This window comes from Staurois parvus, unplaced genomic scaffold (assembly GCF_062004578.1).
Source record: "Staurois parvus isolate SC_StPar_1 unplaced genomic scaffold, SC_StPar_1.0 ptg000886l, whole genome shotgun sequence".
Taxonomy (NCBI): Eukaryota; Metazoa; Chordata; class Amphibia; order Anura; family Ranidae; genus Staurois; species Staurois parvus.
This window is the reverse complement of record NW_028318682.1, coordinates 582,441-598,067: the sequence shown is the minus strand read 5'-3', so window position 1 is coordinate 598,067 and position 15,627 is coordinate 582,441. Positions and strand designations below refer to the sequence as shown.

At 40.5% G+C, this 15,627-nt stretch overlaps 1 pseudogene; it reads left to right on the top strand.

The window, feature by feature from the left end:
• Positions 1 to 1,987: 1,987 nt before the first annotated feature.
• LOC149442423 (cytochrome c oxidase subunit 6C pseudogene) lies at positions 1,988 to 15,161 on the top strand (annotated as a pseudogene).
• The last annotated feature ends 466 nt before the right edge of the window (positions 15,162 to 15,627 follow it).

The following is a 15,627-nucleotide window of genomic DNA, read 5'->3' as shown; positions in this document are numbered from 1 at the left end:
TTCGTGAATGTACTGAATCACCTTGCTGTTATTTGTATTCGCCTATTTGACCATACTATATATATCTTTATTAGATTGTATTGTAACTTGTTATGTATGAATATTATATACTTTGTTGTTAGGATGGTGTATGGTGCCCTAGGATGGGATGAAGTATGTCCAACCTTCTCAAGCTGTTATGTAAAATTCAGTGAAAGAATGATTGAACTTCCCCTTCCTCGATATGTAAGCATAGTTTTCATGTGCAATGCATTAGATAATTTTTTATTTAGCAATTCCTCTACTCTTTCATTTTGATAACGATTATGAGAAATGTGATATATGGATTTTTTGCCAGGGGAACAAACTGCATTGTGTATAATGGCTACTATGTTGTCCACAGTTGTAGGTTTCTTGCTGCAGGTATAAAACTTTTTGAAACTAATAATTTTTTCCTGCAGCCATCCTGCCTTAAGTGTCTTTCCTAATTTAGTACTGCCTGGCTGTACTCGGCTAAGAACCTATATGATAAAACTTATCTTTGCTTGGACTTCCCTAAATCCAGATTGATTATCTACTTCTGCCTGCTACTGGGGAGTGCTCTTGGTAATAAAGTAGGTCAGCCAGCTGAAGGTTTATTGCCAGTGGTGTATGATGGGAAAGGGTATGAATATTTGGCTCGACCATATTCTCTCCAAGCCCTGGAGGCGTTTTACCAGTCTTGCTATCCAGCCTGCTGACTTGGGGGGGGGGGGGGCTTTTGTGTGCTTAACAGAATAAGCTTAGAATTTAAGCCTAAAGCTGGCCCCAAAATGTTGTGCTAGGAGAAAAACCCTGCTGCACAAGGTGTTCCAGGAAGCTGTGTGAAGCAAAAGCCTTGCAAGGAGACTGGCAACACATCAGGGAGTTATAATATCAGAATAAGGCCACCTACCCTCTGTTTAAAGTGCTGCAAATTACAGAATGCCAGTTCAGACTTGAAGGCCCATGTACAGTATAGAAGGTAATGTACATTATATTGCCAAAAGTATTTGAACGCCTGTCTTTACACGCACATGAATTTTAATGGCATCCCAGTCTTAGTCTGTAGAGTTCAATATTGAGTTGGCCCACCCTTTGCAGCTACAACAGCTTCAGCTCTTCTGAGAAGGCTGTCCACAAGGTTTAGGAGTGTGTCTATGGGAATGTTTGACCATTCTTCCAGAAGCGCATTTGTGAGGTCAGGCACTGATGTCAGATGAGAAGGCCTGGCTCACAGTCTCCACACTAATTCATCCCAAAGGTGTTCTATCGAGTTGAGGTCAGGACTATGTGCAGGCCAGTCAAGTTTCTCCACCCCAAACTGGCTCATCCATGTCTTTATGGCATTTGCTTTGGGCATTGGTGCACAGTCATGTTGGAACAGGAAGGGGCCATCCCCAAACTGTTCCCACAAAGTTGGGAGCATAAAATTGTCCAAAATGTCTTGGCATGCTGCACCTTAAGAGTACCCTTCACTGAAACTAAGGGGCCAAAGCCCAACCCCTGAACAACAACCCCACACCATAATCTCCCCTCCACCAAACTTTACACTTGGCACAATTCAGTCAGACAAGTACTATTCTCCTGGCAACTGGCAAACCTAGACACATCCATTGGATTGCCAGATAGAGAAGTGTGATTTGTCACTCCAGAGTGTCACTCTAGAGTCCAGTGGTGGCATGCTTTATACCACTGCATCCGATGCTTTGCATTGCACTTGGTGATGTAAGGCTTGGATGCAGCTGGTTGGCCATGGAAACCCATTCCATGAAGCTCCCTATGCACTGTTGTTGTGCTAACCTGAAGACCACATGAAGTTTGGAGTTCTTTAGCTATTGACTTTGCAGACAGTTGGTGACTTCTGCGCACTGTGCGCATCAACATGGGCTGCATGAAATTGTCCAATATATCTTGGTATGCTGGCGTCTTAAGAGTTCCCTTCACTGGAGTTAAGGGGCCAACCCCTGAAAAACAACCCCACACCATAATGCCCTCTCCACCGAACTTTACCCTTGGCACAATGCAGTCAGGTAAGTACTGTTCTCCTGACAACTGCCAAACCCAGACACGTCCATCAGATTGCCAAACAGAGGAGCGTTTGTCAGCATGCACTGACCCTGCTCTGTCATTTTATGTGGCCTACCACTTTGTGGCTGAGTTTCTGTTGTTCCCAGTTGCTTCCACTTTGTTATAATACCACTAACAGTTGACTGTGGAAAATTTAGTAGCAAGGACATTTCACGGATGGACTTATTGCACGGGTGGTAACCTATCACGGTACCATGCTTGAATTCACTGAGCTCCTGAGAGCGACCCATTCTTTCCCAAATGTTTGTAGAAGCAGTCTGCATGCCTAGATGCTTGATTTTATACACCTGTGGCCATGGAGGTGTTTGGAACACCTGTATCCAATGATTTGGAGGGGTGTCCCAATACTTTTGGCAATATAGTGTAGTTTAGTGTCTGTATAAAGCCATGGATACTTGGGGCCCTTTTCCCTCTCTCCATGAATTTATGGTGAACATAAAATCTTCAATCACCATAAAAGTGACTAGTGTCTGCTGTTTCCGTTCCCCCCCCCCATACCAAAGACACTGCCCTTGGGTAAATGTCAGCCTACTCAACCTTTGAGGGTCCCCACTAACCTCCACAGGGCAGGGTAACATTGCATACCAAACATGTGAAAAAAAGTTTCACATTTTTTTTCCTGGAGATTTTGTTTAAACTGACTCCAAGTTTCCACAAATTAACACTAGGACTCTCCAGTTAATTAATACCTAGTATCTAATTATCACTTTATTCCAATCGGAAATCTCCATGGCATTTCCACATAAAGGTGTTTCTTATCAGCTACCATTGTGTCTTGGCATATCGAAAGCTTCTGGATTCAGCCTTTTAACATGCAAGTGTCATACATGGCCAGATTAAATCACAACCAACTTGTTTGAGAGCCTGCGTCATTCAATCTAATTGCAGCAGTTAATAAATCAGTATCCCTATGTAGTTTAATTTGTAAACAGTGATTTGGGCTAACTGCCAAATTTGATTTAATGCTGACAAAATAATATTTAATTTATGGATCTAATTATTAACATTAATTAAGCTGTTCCAAGCTTCCATTAAGAATTATTTTCTCACAGTCCCCCTGAGTATACTCCCTTCTGTCTTTAAACTACAACAATTTGTTCTGCACGTTTCACAAAATGCTTTCAGACTGTTCTTTTGCTACCAGTACCCTTGAAGTGTTTACTAGTTGCTGTTATCCCTTTGCCCTTTTGGCTCAAGATATAAATAGGTAAAAAAATTACAAGAGCTGTATAAAGAGTTGGAAGGATTACATAGCCAACTGCTTAGTACATTCACAGGATAATAGTGTCGGTTCTTGTCGACCCCAGTCAGTTCACTAAAGGGAGAAATCAGTTAGCATGTCTTATTTGGTATGTCTCTCAATGCTAACTGTTTTCACTAATCTTTTAGCACTCTAATGATGTCATAAGCAATTTTTTTTGCATTCAAGAAATGGATGAAAAAAAAAGTCGGCTTGCAAATTAGCACTAATGCGCACATGCACTATGCACATTTGTGACTGATTTATGATCTTCACCTTTCTAGACAAGTATCCTTCTCTCCATCCCACCCCCCTCCACTGCACAGCTATCAGTCTTTTTGTTTCCTTTTGCTTGAGCCTTTACAACCGCTTTAACATTTATGTATTGCCAACTTTTTTGTTTTTGAAAGAGTAAGCAAGGGTAAAGCCCTTGTCAGTTTAAATTTGTGTTCTGTTGCCAGTTTGGGAGATTTCCCTTCCCTTCCTGTCTGCTATGAAAGTCACATGCATGGCCATAGCCAAATACCTGCACATGTGCATATTACAGGCTGTGATCCAATGTGTTGTCATAGCTGTGTACACACCTGTGCATGTGCATTTACGTAAATGAACAAGCAAATCCTCCACTGGCTTTGGTTCCAAGTTTTCTATTTAAAGTGCAACACAACTGAGAAGAGTTTTTGAGTGGTCATCAGTGACCCATGACTGGACCTGGGTTATATATTCCCTGCCCTATATGTGGCCTGGTTTGATTCTTGATTTTGCCATACCCAGATCTCCAGCTGCTGACCTTGGATTTTGCCCTGACTTTGTCTCCTGTCTGTCATTTTGGTTTCTTTGCTGCTCGTCTGATATCAGACTTGGCCTGAACTCTGACCTTGCTCCTGCTTTCCAAATTGGTATCAAAATATGCTCCTTGTCAGCATATTTGCATGCAGAACATTGGCTGCCAGTCCTACTTCTATCTCTCCTAGACTGAGTGCTGATTTATAGGGGATTGCAAGAGTCTAATACCAAGCCAAATGCAGGTACCGTGTAGTGCTCCACTGTATAGGCTGTTGATGATGGTGCTTGCTCCCAAAAACAAACCAGTCTAATTTATTTCCAGGCTGTTTATCTTTAACATATTGCAGGGTCATATGAGAACATCTTGACCACACACAGCTTTATAGCACAACAGTTATCTGAAATGCTTTGAAGGACTAAAGGCTTCTATAAATGTAGTGCTACCTCTGAACGGGGTGCTGGTAATAATTGGTTTTTCCCTAAAAGTACAGATGCTTCCCACCCCCACAAGCACCAGTCCATTCACTCCAGCTGCAATAGCTCAATCTAGCTGATGTCTTTTTGATATTTTTTTCTTGAAGAACATTAGACAGGAGAGGGGTTAGGGCATGGGATATGTCAAAATGATTAGCACATAGGAATTAAAGGTAAATCTTATCCTTAAGTAAACATGAATGTTGGACAGTCTTACCCCACACAGCTGAAGACCATGATGTAACTTTATGAACAAGCTGAGACCTTACAGCAGGGGACCATTGGGCAGGTTTCTGAGTGGTCTAAGGCCTCACTGTTGTAGAACATGAGGCAAGTCTCTTTGTCATTTGTTTGCTTTGCTCCAGTGCACAACTACTAATACCCTGTGCAACTTCCAGGGCACTGCACAGTAAAAGGGATCAATTTAGGGTCTTTACTCACATGCCTCCAGGACAGCTGCCACCTTCCAGCTTCCTCCAGACATGAACCAGTGAATGAGACAGTCCTTTTCCAGACCAGATTCCTTGTGGTGAGGTCTTGAAATCATTGTCTAAGAAGATCCATCCAGGCCCTCAAACGTGGCACTGATGAGACCCTTAAAACAGATGCACAGTCCATGGACTGCCTGAGGGCAACAGTCCCTTTGACTCCAAGACCCTCCTGGGGAGAAGGAACCTAGCTCTTTAGTGCCTAAGACTATGTATTATCTTTCCAATGCCCCTTCTGGACACTCCTCTCCAGGAATTGGATAGAGCATGATAAATATTCTGGCCGGATATTTGAATTCTCCTACCCTATGTTCTGGAAGCTTCTTCCAGGGGGAAGCAATCAAACTCCTAGCTTGTGAAACCCTGAACAGAGCAGGACAAATTATCATTGGTCTCTTCATTACAGAAGGAACCAAAAGAACAGAAAATTGTATCAAATTGCCATAATTTTCCTTTCTTGGTGCCAATCCATGGCAGCATACTACTACATGTATGCTGCCATGCTCGCACCAGGAAACTAAATTTAGCTAGCATCCTACACTAGGAGGGTGCTACATAAAAAAAACTTTTTCTGAAAAAAAAAAGAGCTGCATTTTCAGGCATCAGTGCCGATTTCAACCATTGGTGCTGCTGAAAAAATGTGTAATCGCAAATCTGTGTCTCAGGAAGGGGTTGGGATCCTTCCACATTACAGCATAGAGGTGACCCAAACAGGCATAGAAATTTCATTCTCTCAATTAAAACTAAATTACATACACAGCATGAGTGCACCACGTATCGATCTGTCCTCGTCCTCCAGAATGCTCATTGCTTAACTCCCTGGGATTGCAGCACTATGAACCCCGGCCTAGATTGGCCTCATCTTTTATCTTTGTTACAGCAATTGCAATCTTTCCCTTCAATCCAATTAAATACAAACAGATGCAAGCAGGGTCATTGAGCAGTGTGCCTCTCTAGTCAAATGTGCTTCCTTTATCAGGCTTAGGCTTTTGAGAGAGGTGGAATTACTATCTGTGGCTATTAAGAAGGTTTATTATGTGTATAATATATATTTATGGAGTAGAGTTAACATTATGCCACACAAAGTGCTTTTTTAATATGGAACACGACAGATTTTTAAGTGAAATATTTTAGATATTGCACATATATTTGCATGGCCATCTGCTGAAATATGCTGCTAAAAATTGTGCAGTTGATATGACGTTCTCCTGCTTGGTGAGGATCTTAAAGGAAAACTCAAGTATTAACTCACCGTTTCCACAATCCCCATCCCATATTTTTATAAAATTACTTTACAATTAGATTAAATTCATTTGCAGAGCTCCACTACCATTCCTCATATCTGTCACAAACCATGCTATCCAAAGCCTTATTTACGGGGATGTATTTATGTGCACACCCTTGCGAAGGGTCCTCTTTGTCCACATGGGTTATACAGGTGTTCTGTGTTTCTGGGTGTAGGCAGTCCAAGTAGGGTTACCACCTCATCCTTTTAAAACTGAACACATATTAATTACACAAGTTCTGTGGCTATTTTAATGCAGATAAGGCGCTAAGTGAGTTTAATTACCACCTTAATCAGCCCCAGAACCTGTGTAATTAATATGTGTTCAGTTTTAAAGGGATTAGGTGGCAACCCTATGATGCACACAACACCTGTGTATCTTTTGAGGGTGAAGACAGCCGTTCACAGGTGAACACATAGATATTATTATACAGGATTTATATAGCGCCAACAGTTTGCTCAGTGCTTTACAATATAAAGGGAGACAATACAGCAACAATACAGTTCAATACAAGAGGGATAGGAGGGCAAACTGCTTGCTCTGGGGGCATTTGGCAGGAGGGAGGGGCCAGGAGTGCCGTCGGGGGGACTCGGAGGAGGATCAGGGCTGTTTTGTTCCAAATCATTGCACAGAGCAGGTAAGTATGATGTGTTTGTTATTTTTATTAAAAAAAAATTGCCTTTAATATCACTTTAACACATGAGCTATGTTGCACATTTATGCTCATTATGTTGCATGTTAGTATTCATTGTGTTAAGGCAGCCTATTCATTTGGATGGGCTGCCAATGAACCACATTAAACCTAAAATTGAACCTATCAAATCTATGCCATTGCAGCATACTGCAATTATTATTATTATGCAGGATTTATATAGCGCCAACAGTCTGCGCAGAGCTTTACATTATAAAGGGAGACAGTAAAATTACAATGCAATACAATACAAGTGGGTTAAGAGGGCCCTGCTCATATGAGCTTACAATCTAGTAGGTGGGGGCAAGTTGTACAAAAGGTTATAACTGTGAGGGATGAACTGATGACTAAAGAATTGGAGGCGGAATAGGCTTCCCTGAAGAGATGAGTTTTCAGGGATTGCCTATGCCTAAAGGTGGCCAGACCAGGGGATAGCTGGACAGACTGAGGTAGAGAATTCCAGAGGATGGGAGAACCTCTGAAGAAACCCTGGAGATGAACATGGAAGGAAGAGACAAGAGAGCAGGATGTCTTGGGAGGTGTGGAGAGGACGGTTTGGGAGATATTTTGAGACAAGATTGGTGATGTAGCTCGGGGCAGAGTTGTGGATGGTTTTATGTGTTGTTTTTTTGTATTTCAAATTTAATTTGCTGGGAAAATACCCATTCAATAAGTAAAGATAAAAAATAAATGAATAAATAAAATTTCAAAAAGATGAATATGCTATTTACCCTTTTTAGTATATTGTGTAGTTGTTTGAATTTTTTCATGAAACAAAAACAAATTCAAAAAAGCAACTTGAAAAATTTAAAGAGTCATAAACGCAAGCACAAGCCCAATGTTAAGTGTTAAAGTTGCCATTTTGACCAACTTAATTTTGATATTTTCTGAAAAATACTTGGCCATCAATAAAATGCAACAAAAACATAGCAAAAAGGACAAGTAAAGGAAGCAAAAACTCTAAAATAGTAACGGTACTGTCTGCCTTTATTATGTAAAGAGCTATGCAAACAGTTGGTGATATATAACCCCTGTATAAAATAATAATAATTTTGAGGAGGGGGTGGGGGATTTTGTTTTAATTTAATTTTATTAATAATTGCATGTGCAGTCATGTTTAGTGATCATGATCATGCATGTTGCAATGAACAAAAAGATAAAAAAACAAACATCAATATCCCCCCCCCCCCAAAAAAAAAAAAATCTAAATAATGGACAGAAAATGTTGGTGGACCACTTAGCTAGGTTTTTCATTCACACTTTATTACTTTATTTTTGGGTGCAGTTAACTACAATGTACTTGTCCTTAAAACAAAGTTCACACCTGTTGTCTAAAATACCTCAGCTAAGGACACCAAAAAACAAGCCAAGGAACAAAATAGCTATTTAAAAACATTTCAAAATCCTTAAAATAATCTCAACTACTATACCTCCAACATCCAAATTTGAGTTCCTTTTGACTTAACTAGCTAGGAGTCATAAATGGTGATTTCTGTACTGCACTGCACTTATGTGATCGCTGCAAACAGATTGGAAATTGCTGGCAGGTTAGCTAAATCCTGCCCTTTCCACTATCCCATGTGATTCCATGCAGCCAATTGTGGAAAATAAAATATTGGAAGAATCCCTGATGCCATTATTATTCTCGGGTCCTGAACTTCACCCATCTCTGTATAAGGACTGCCTACTTCTATAACAGTTTCTAATCTGTTTCCAGTCAATAGGGGGCAGCTGTCTTCCATCTCAGTCCTACTCTGCAGTTAAGGCTCTTTCACAATTGTGGCGCCCTCTGAAGAGCAATCTGCATTTGCATTGCTTTTCAGAGGGCCTTTGACAGATGGGGAGGAGGAGTTATATCACCTCCTTACTGCCTGATTTAACCCTGTAATGCCGTATTACAACGTCACAATTGTATGCATTGTACACAGCTGCAACACGACCCAATGGAACCCAATGGGCAAGTTTGACAATAGGTGCTGCTTGTCAAACTCTGCAGTCTGAATGAAAAGTGAAGCAGCTGAGAAGCAAAGCATCGTGGTAGCAGCATGTGTACAACCCTGTTCAGCTCTATTGATAGGATTTGGGCGGGCAGCCATAAAATTATGGCTGTGCAGCCCTTTGACTTCCAGATAATTGAAATATAACCAGTGCATTGTATACACAAGCCTTGACACATGGTGATAGTTCTCAGAGCGCAAGGAAAGGAAAGACTAATCAGTAATAGGTTCTATTTGTAAAGTGCCTTGGTATACTCAGATATACACTATATAGAGACCGTTAAAGTGTTATAAAACTTCAGCTATTCTTTAATAGTAGTCAAAATATTTTTAAACTTTTCAATGGCATGAACTCTGTTTCTCTTGAACTTTTATTTCCTCTTAATGTTTTATTATTTTACATTTATTTTAAAATGTAAAGCCTACATTAATAATACACTTCAGTATAATCCCCGCTATATTTTCCATCTGGTTCACCCTTGGCTCCTTTATTCAGTGAACCTTGTTATTTAACAAAGCTTCTAAAAATGTTCTCTGTTTTTTTAAAGGATTTTTTTTATGATTTATGGTTGGGATGCAATTGAATTTTAATTGAAACGGGTAAATAAAAAAAAAAAAAGGAATCATTTTAAAACAGTGTGATATGAATACGGCCTTATCTACTTTGTCTGTCACTTAGACACTTGAGCAAAAATTACATTTTTTTTTTCAGCGTGCCCCCATCGCCAATATGAAACTTTGTGATCGCCTGTATCCAATCGACAGCATACTGTGTACAGAGGGAACTGCACTAATGTATATTCATGAGCTCAGTTTGCCAGCTAAAAATATTTCTAAGCTTATGCAGCCATCTTTTCTTGATTAACTAGATGGATTTTTTTCACTCATGTCAGTCAAAAGCTTTCTTTCTTAGCAAGTTTTATATAGCCCAAAGCTGTGAAAATGCAGATTGTTTTCTTAGGCTTTCAACGGGGATCGCAATGCGGGTGCAAATTCCAGTGCCGGTGGCGTGCCATTAAGATTAATGGCACCTGCTGGTGAGTCCCACTTTTTATGTGTAGGTGGTTGCAGCGGTTTCCATCGGCACTAGTGTGAACCGAGCCTTAAAGTATATTTCCACTTTTGCAACCAAATTGGGATAACACCTATTTTATATTTGTTACATGTCTCCATTCACATTGCATAACTTAATAAAAATTATTCAAAATTGTAGCTTACCTTTTTTAGATGCTCTGTTCTCCAGCAAGGAAAAATCCTACATAGTACTTTTTGTTTGCGAGGGACTAGGCAGCTGTGTTTGCCATCATTTGCCCTGTCGGTACTCTGCAGTCAGATCTACAGTATCAATTGTAACTAGATTTGAAGACTGTCTGTCCTAAAAAGGATTAAAGGTTTAGCGGCCAGGCTTTTTGCATTGCATGTTAGTGAGGACAGACTTAGGACAGACTCACTATGACATTGTTTAAAATCTTTACAGTCAGCCATGACATCTCCTCCTGAGAAAAATATATTGTAAAAAGGTAAGAAATATTTTTTAGACTACATTTACACCTAGTGATTTTGAATCACAGGCAGAATCGGCACAATTCTGCCTGTGTTTTAAAATTGTGCAAAAATCACACCAAAAGCATGACATGTGTTTGGGTGCCATTCATTCCGAATTCAGCAACGTGGTGCGATTTTGCTGTAATAGCCGCACAACAAAAATAAGCGGAAATTGTGGCAAGACAAGTGAAATAATTATGCAAAGCTTATCACCTAAAAAAAAAGGTGCACAAACTTTGTGTGATTTTGCAAAATGCACAACATGTAGAAGTGTGAGTGAGTAATTTAGGTGCCCCCCAAAAAAAAATCCAGTCAGGCTTCAAGAGGTACAAAAATGGCCTACACCTATAGCAAGGACATTATTCAACTTTGGTCAAAGCTGCACAGTTTGTTTTTAATCTACAGACGTCCCTTATCTGTATAGATAGTTCTTTGGTTAAGGTGAACTAACACTTTAAGTCTAGTCCTATTACAATATTACAGCTAGAAAAATATATTAACCCAAATAAATGTCCATATGTATACAATAAAAAACATTAAAAAAATCTCTTAGATTGTAAGCTCCAAGGAGTAGGGCCCCCCTAACCAGGGGCAGACTGACAACTCATCGGGCCACTGGGCAATAGGGGATCATGGGGCCCCTGTGTCCTTGCCCAAACTCAAAAAAGCCTATGAAAAAGGTACCAGGGGCATCTCAAGGGGCCCCCTACTGACCCCGGGCCCTCGGGCAGTGCCCGAGTTTCCAAATGGTCAGTCCGCCCCTGCTCCTAACCCGCTTGTATTGAACTGTATTGTTGGTGTATTGTCTCCGTTAGATTGTAAAGCGCTGAGCAAACTGTTGGTGCTATAAAAATCCTGTATAATAATAATAATAATATCCAAATGTTCCCAATAAATACAAATAAATAAATGGCTACATAGTCATATAGTCAATACTGTATATATTTTTCACATTTCCTTATGATGTTGCAGTGCAAAATGAAGGAGCTGACAATGCACAGCAAGAGCCCAAAAATCCTATAAGACCCATAACAAAGCACAATGCATGGAACACTGCAAGTACATTGGCTGCTTCTTTAGCCCCGGTTCACATATATGCAGCCAGGCGGGCTGCGTTTTGCACGGGCACGAGAGCCCATTCATTTGATTGGACTCCCGTGCCCCGTGACACGCAAGGAAGAAGCCCCATGCACTTCTTCTGAAAATGCAGCCCACACGGGAACCTCAGTTCCCAGTATGGTTGCGTTTTCCAGTGCAGGCGGCGTGCCATTAGAATTAATGGCACCCGCCCGAGGGTCTACATTTCTCTGTGCGGGTGGAGCAGCTACACGGATTTTCGTGCGGATTGGCTGCAGCACCACCCGCACAGATGTGAACCTAGCCTTAATGTAGATGTGTTGACTACTATGTTACAAGAATGGCACTGTAGCACATCACTGTTAGCATGTTGCTGTGCAACAAGCAACACATGTAAAAATGCATTGATTAGCATCAAGCTTAAAGCCTAGTAAACACTATGAGACAAAACGTCAGATTTTCCACAAAAGTGCGAATCATGATATAGTCGGAATGGTAATGACTTGTAAGACAATTCTCGGCCAACAAAGGCAAATGTATGCAAGCATAGCTACAAACTAGTATAGCAGAAGGGGAAGTGTAGGGACGTTCCATACTTCTGATCATGTGTGTTTTTTTTCCATTCCATTATTTCCATACGATAACTGTACACATTAAATGGAAATCAGACGTGTTCATATACGATAAATAATTTCTAGCCTGCACCCTCGTTTTTTGTTGTTCGGAAAGTTGGAACCAGCTGTTGAAAGTACTATGCTAACGATCAGATAATCAGCCGTTTTTTCCTCGTACGGAAATTTTTGTACGTTTTCTTATCGTGTGTACAGGCCATAAGGCAAAAGAGCCAAGGCAATAACACAGATATGTAGCAAAAAAAGAAGCAAATCGGAAGAAAATATGAGGACACAATACTCACAGAGTCACTGTTGGTTAAACACATTGTGCTGGCAGTCATCTGTGTCTTCAGGATCACTATGGAAGCTAGCCAGGCACACACCATACATATGGTATTTTCTATTAGGTGAAGAGGTAACACACAGGATGCCAGCTGTTCATGGTGATAGCGCCAGCACATGCATAACTGGAATTTTTGCACACTGTTGGATCTGTCATCTGAATTAATATATTATTATACATGTAACACATTGCATTAATGCTTGTTACAGGATGGTAATTAAACACAAGATGGCAGTGTTCTGTGGTTCAGTTTTCCAGACTCTATTAAAGCAAAGCCTTGTTGAACTTGTATGCTGATACCAGCTCCCAAAGGGACAGAAGCATATATATTGAGAAGCCTGGGAACTTTACAGGAAGGGAGTAGATGGTAAGAACTGGAGGACGGGTGTATGTGTGGAGAAGACCATGCGGGACTCCGGAGATCCAGGCTGGTTCAGGCAATTTCGTGGAGGAGAAAAGAAGGACTACAGATTGCTGGTATCTCTACTGAGCAGGACAGTCAATCCTGCGAGCAGGGGAATCGTAGTGCTATCATCAGCATCTCTTCTCAACAGAGGGACCAAAAAGAACAGGGGCCCTCCAAAATTGAGAGTCTACTTTTTACACTGCAGAGGCTACAAATTGGGTGAGAGGGTTCCATAGCCCAGATTATCACAAATTGTAAGTGACTGTATTGATTTCAATTGTTTCAATTGTTCAGATCAGTTCTCCTTACACCACAGATTATCAAACTGAAACCCTGACTGCCTAGTCCATTCTGTATCATGGCCTACTGCTTTAGTGTCTCACTAAAACCCTGAAACTGCAGGCCTTTGGCTACAGTACATGTTCCCTGCAGACAGGATTACACTATTATCCCAATTCAAGCCTCATCCATCCTCAAAGGTACTTGCTTCACCAGTCTAATTCACCTTCTTTAGGGGTCCAAACTTTGCTCAAGTTTGCTTCTGCCCCTTTCTTCAGTTTCAGTCAATTCTTACCTACATCTGTTGTGTTAAAGGGACCTCACGCAGTTTCAACATAACTTAAAAGGGGAATCTTTCTGTGACTATACCATCGTGTGGAAATCTTGTTCTTACACAAGGAGCTATTTGAAGCTTATTGTGCAACAACTAAGGTCCTATCAAGCTCGAAGAAGATTTGTCACCATTCTTTAAAGAGATACAGAAAGGGGACACTACTGCTTGTAACAAAAGTATTCATATTAAGAGTTAAACCCAGTTACCAGCAACTGAGAACCCAAACGTGAGTTAGTCTGACATCTTGATAGCTCACTTAAGCTCACTTGGGGAGAGATATCTCAGAAACTGGAATTGATATTTAAATTCTGATCCTGCAGGACATTTGGGTTTGTTTAAAGTGATACCGTGCTTTATTACTTTGTTGAACCTTTTAGACTCTTCCTTCTCATTGGCTCCCACTGCAGTCAAGCACAGCCAGTAAGCCAATGAGAAGAGAACGGGGAAGGGAATCGAGCCTTGGCTTTATGTGTATTATGGACTCATAGAGCAGCAGCTCGAGGCCGATGACACAGCGGTGCCCTCAGGGAAAGCTGCTTTCCTTGGGGGCATTGATTGAGGGGGAGGAGCCACGAGTGTCGGTGGGAACCGGAAAAGAAGAGGATTGGGGTGTGTGTTTATTTTTTAATTTATGTCTAGTCCTAATGCAGACTTTTGGATGCTATGGCTAGAAATGTAAAAATATTAACTCAAATCAACGTCCTCATGTACACAATAAGTAACAATGTATACATGTTCAAATACTTACAAAAAATAATAACTAAATAAATATAATATACATTTATGTATATTCACAATATATATTGTATATTTCACATTTCTCCAAGCTGTTGTGGACATGGCTGCAAGTGCAGGTTTACGAAACTCAACATTATATCATAGGGCAGCCTTTCTCAACCCTTTCAACACAGAGGAGTCCTTGAAATATATTTCTGGTCTCAGGGAACCCCTGCTAATAATTACTATATCTACAGCTCATGATGCATTAGTGTGATGGTCAGTGGGAAGAATGTTCCTTACACTTGAGGTCATTGGGAAGACTTACCCCCTTACAGATAACTAAAAAAGATCAATGGTGTCAGTGGGGACTTATCTGAGAATCAGAAATTTCTCATTGCTCAAGGAACCTCTAACAACCTCTGGATGAAACCTAGGGCTCTACAGAACCCTGGTTGAGAAACCCTGTCATAGGGTCTTCTGGCTAAACCTCAGAAGAAAGGCCTTCTGGTCAAGATAATGAGATTCCACATTACTGGAGCCTTATTTTGAGTGTTGTGGCACTGTGCAAGTTTGGCGTTTCTGAGTCACGGAAGAGAGCATACTGTATATCAACTTCTTTAAGAACTACAGTGAAGCGAAGGAGTTTAAAACCATTAGAGGCATTGGAGTGTTTCAGGGTGTGAAGTCTAAATGGGCAATGAGACCACGTTCTGGAGACATTGCAAATTTTTCCATGGTGGTAAAATATCCAGTGCTGATAAACACCTCTGGACTTCTCTCTAGCATTCTGTAAATGTGTTAAATAAATCACTGAAAACCTGAAAAAAGTGTGTTGTTCTCCCATCCTGTTGGGGTTCAGCTATTTGGAGTTCAATAAAAGGATGCTTCTGTCTCTCTACTCCAGGCAACATATAAATCAGTAGGGAAAAACACACTGAAACAATAAATATATTACAAACTACAATACCTATTTTGTTACCATAGAACATTAATGCTAGAGCCTAATTACGCTTTATTTTACACATTGCACTGAACAAATGTTTGTTAATGAGTTTAATTTAGAAGATTGTAAGCCTCAGCATGTATTATGTAGAGCTACAGTTTAATCACCGTCTTTTTATCCAAATACTAAATGTCTTCTTCATATTCAAATTTTGTTTTACATGTATATCCTAAAAAAAAATTATATAATCTCTAGAAACCATTGGACACCTGTCTTTCACAATATTCTGGCCAAAAGTTTGTGTATTGGCGGAAAA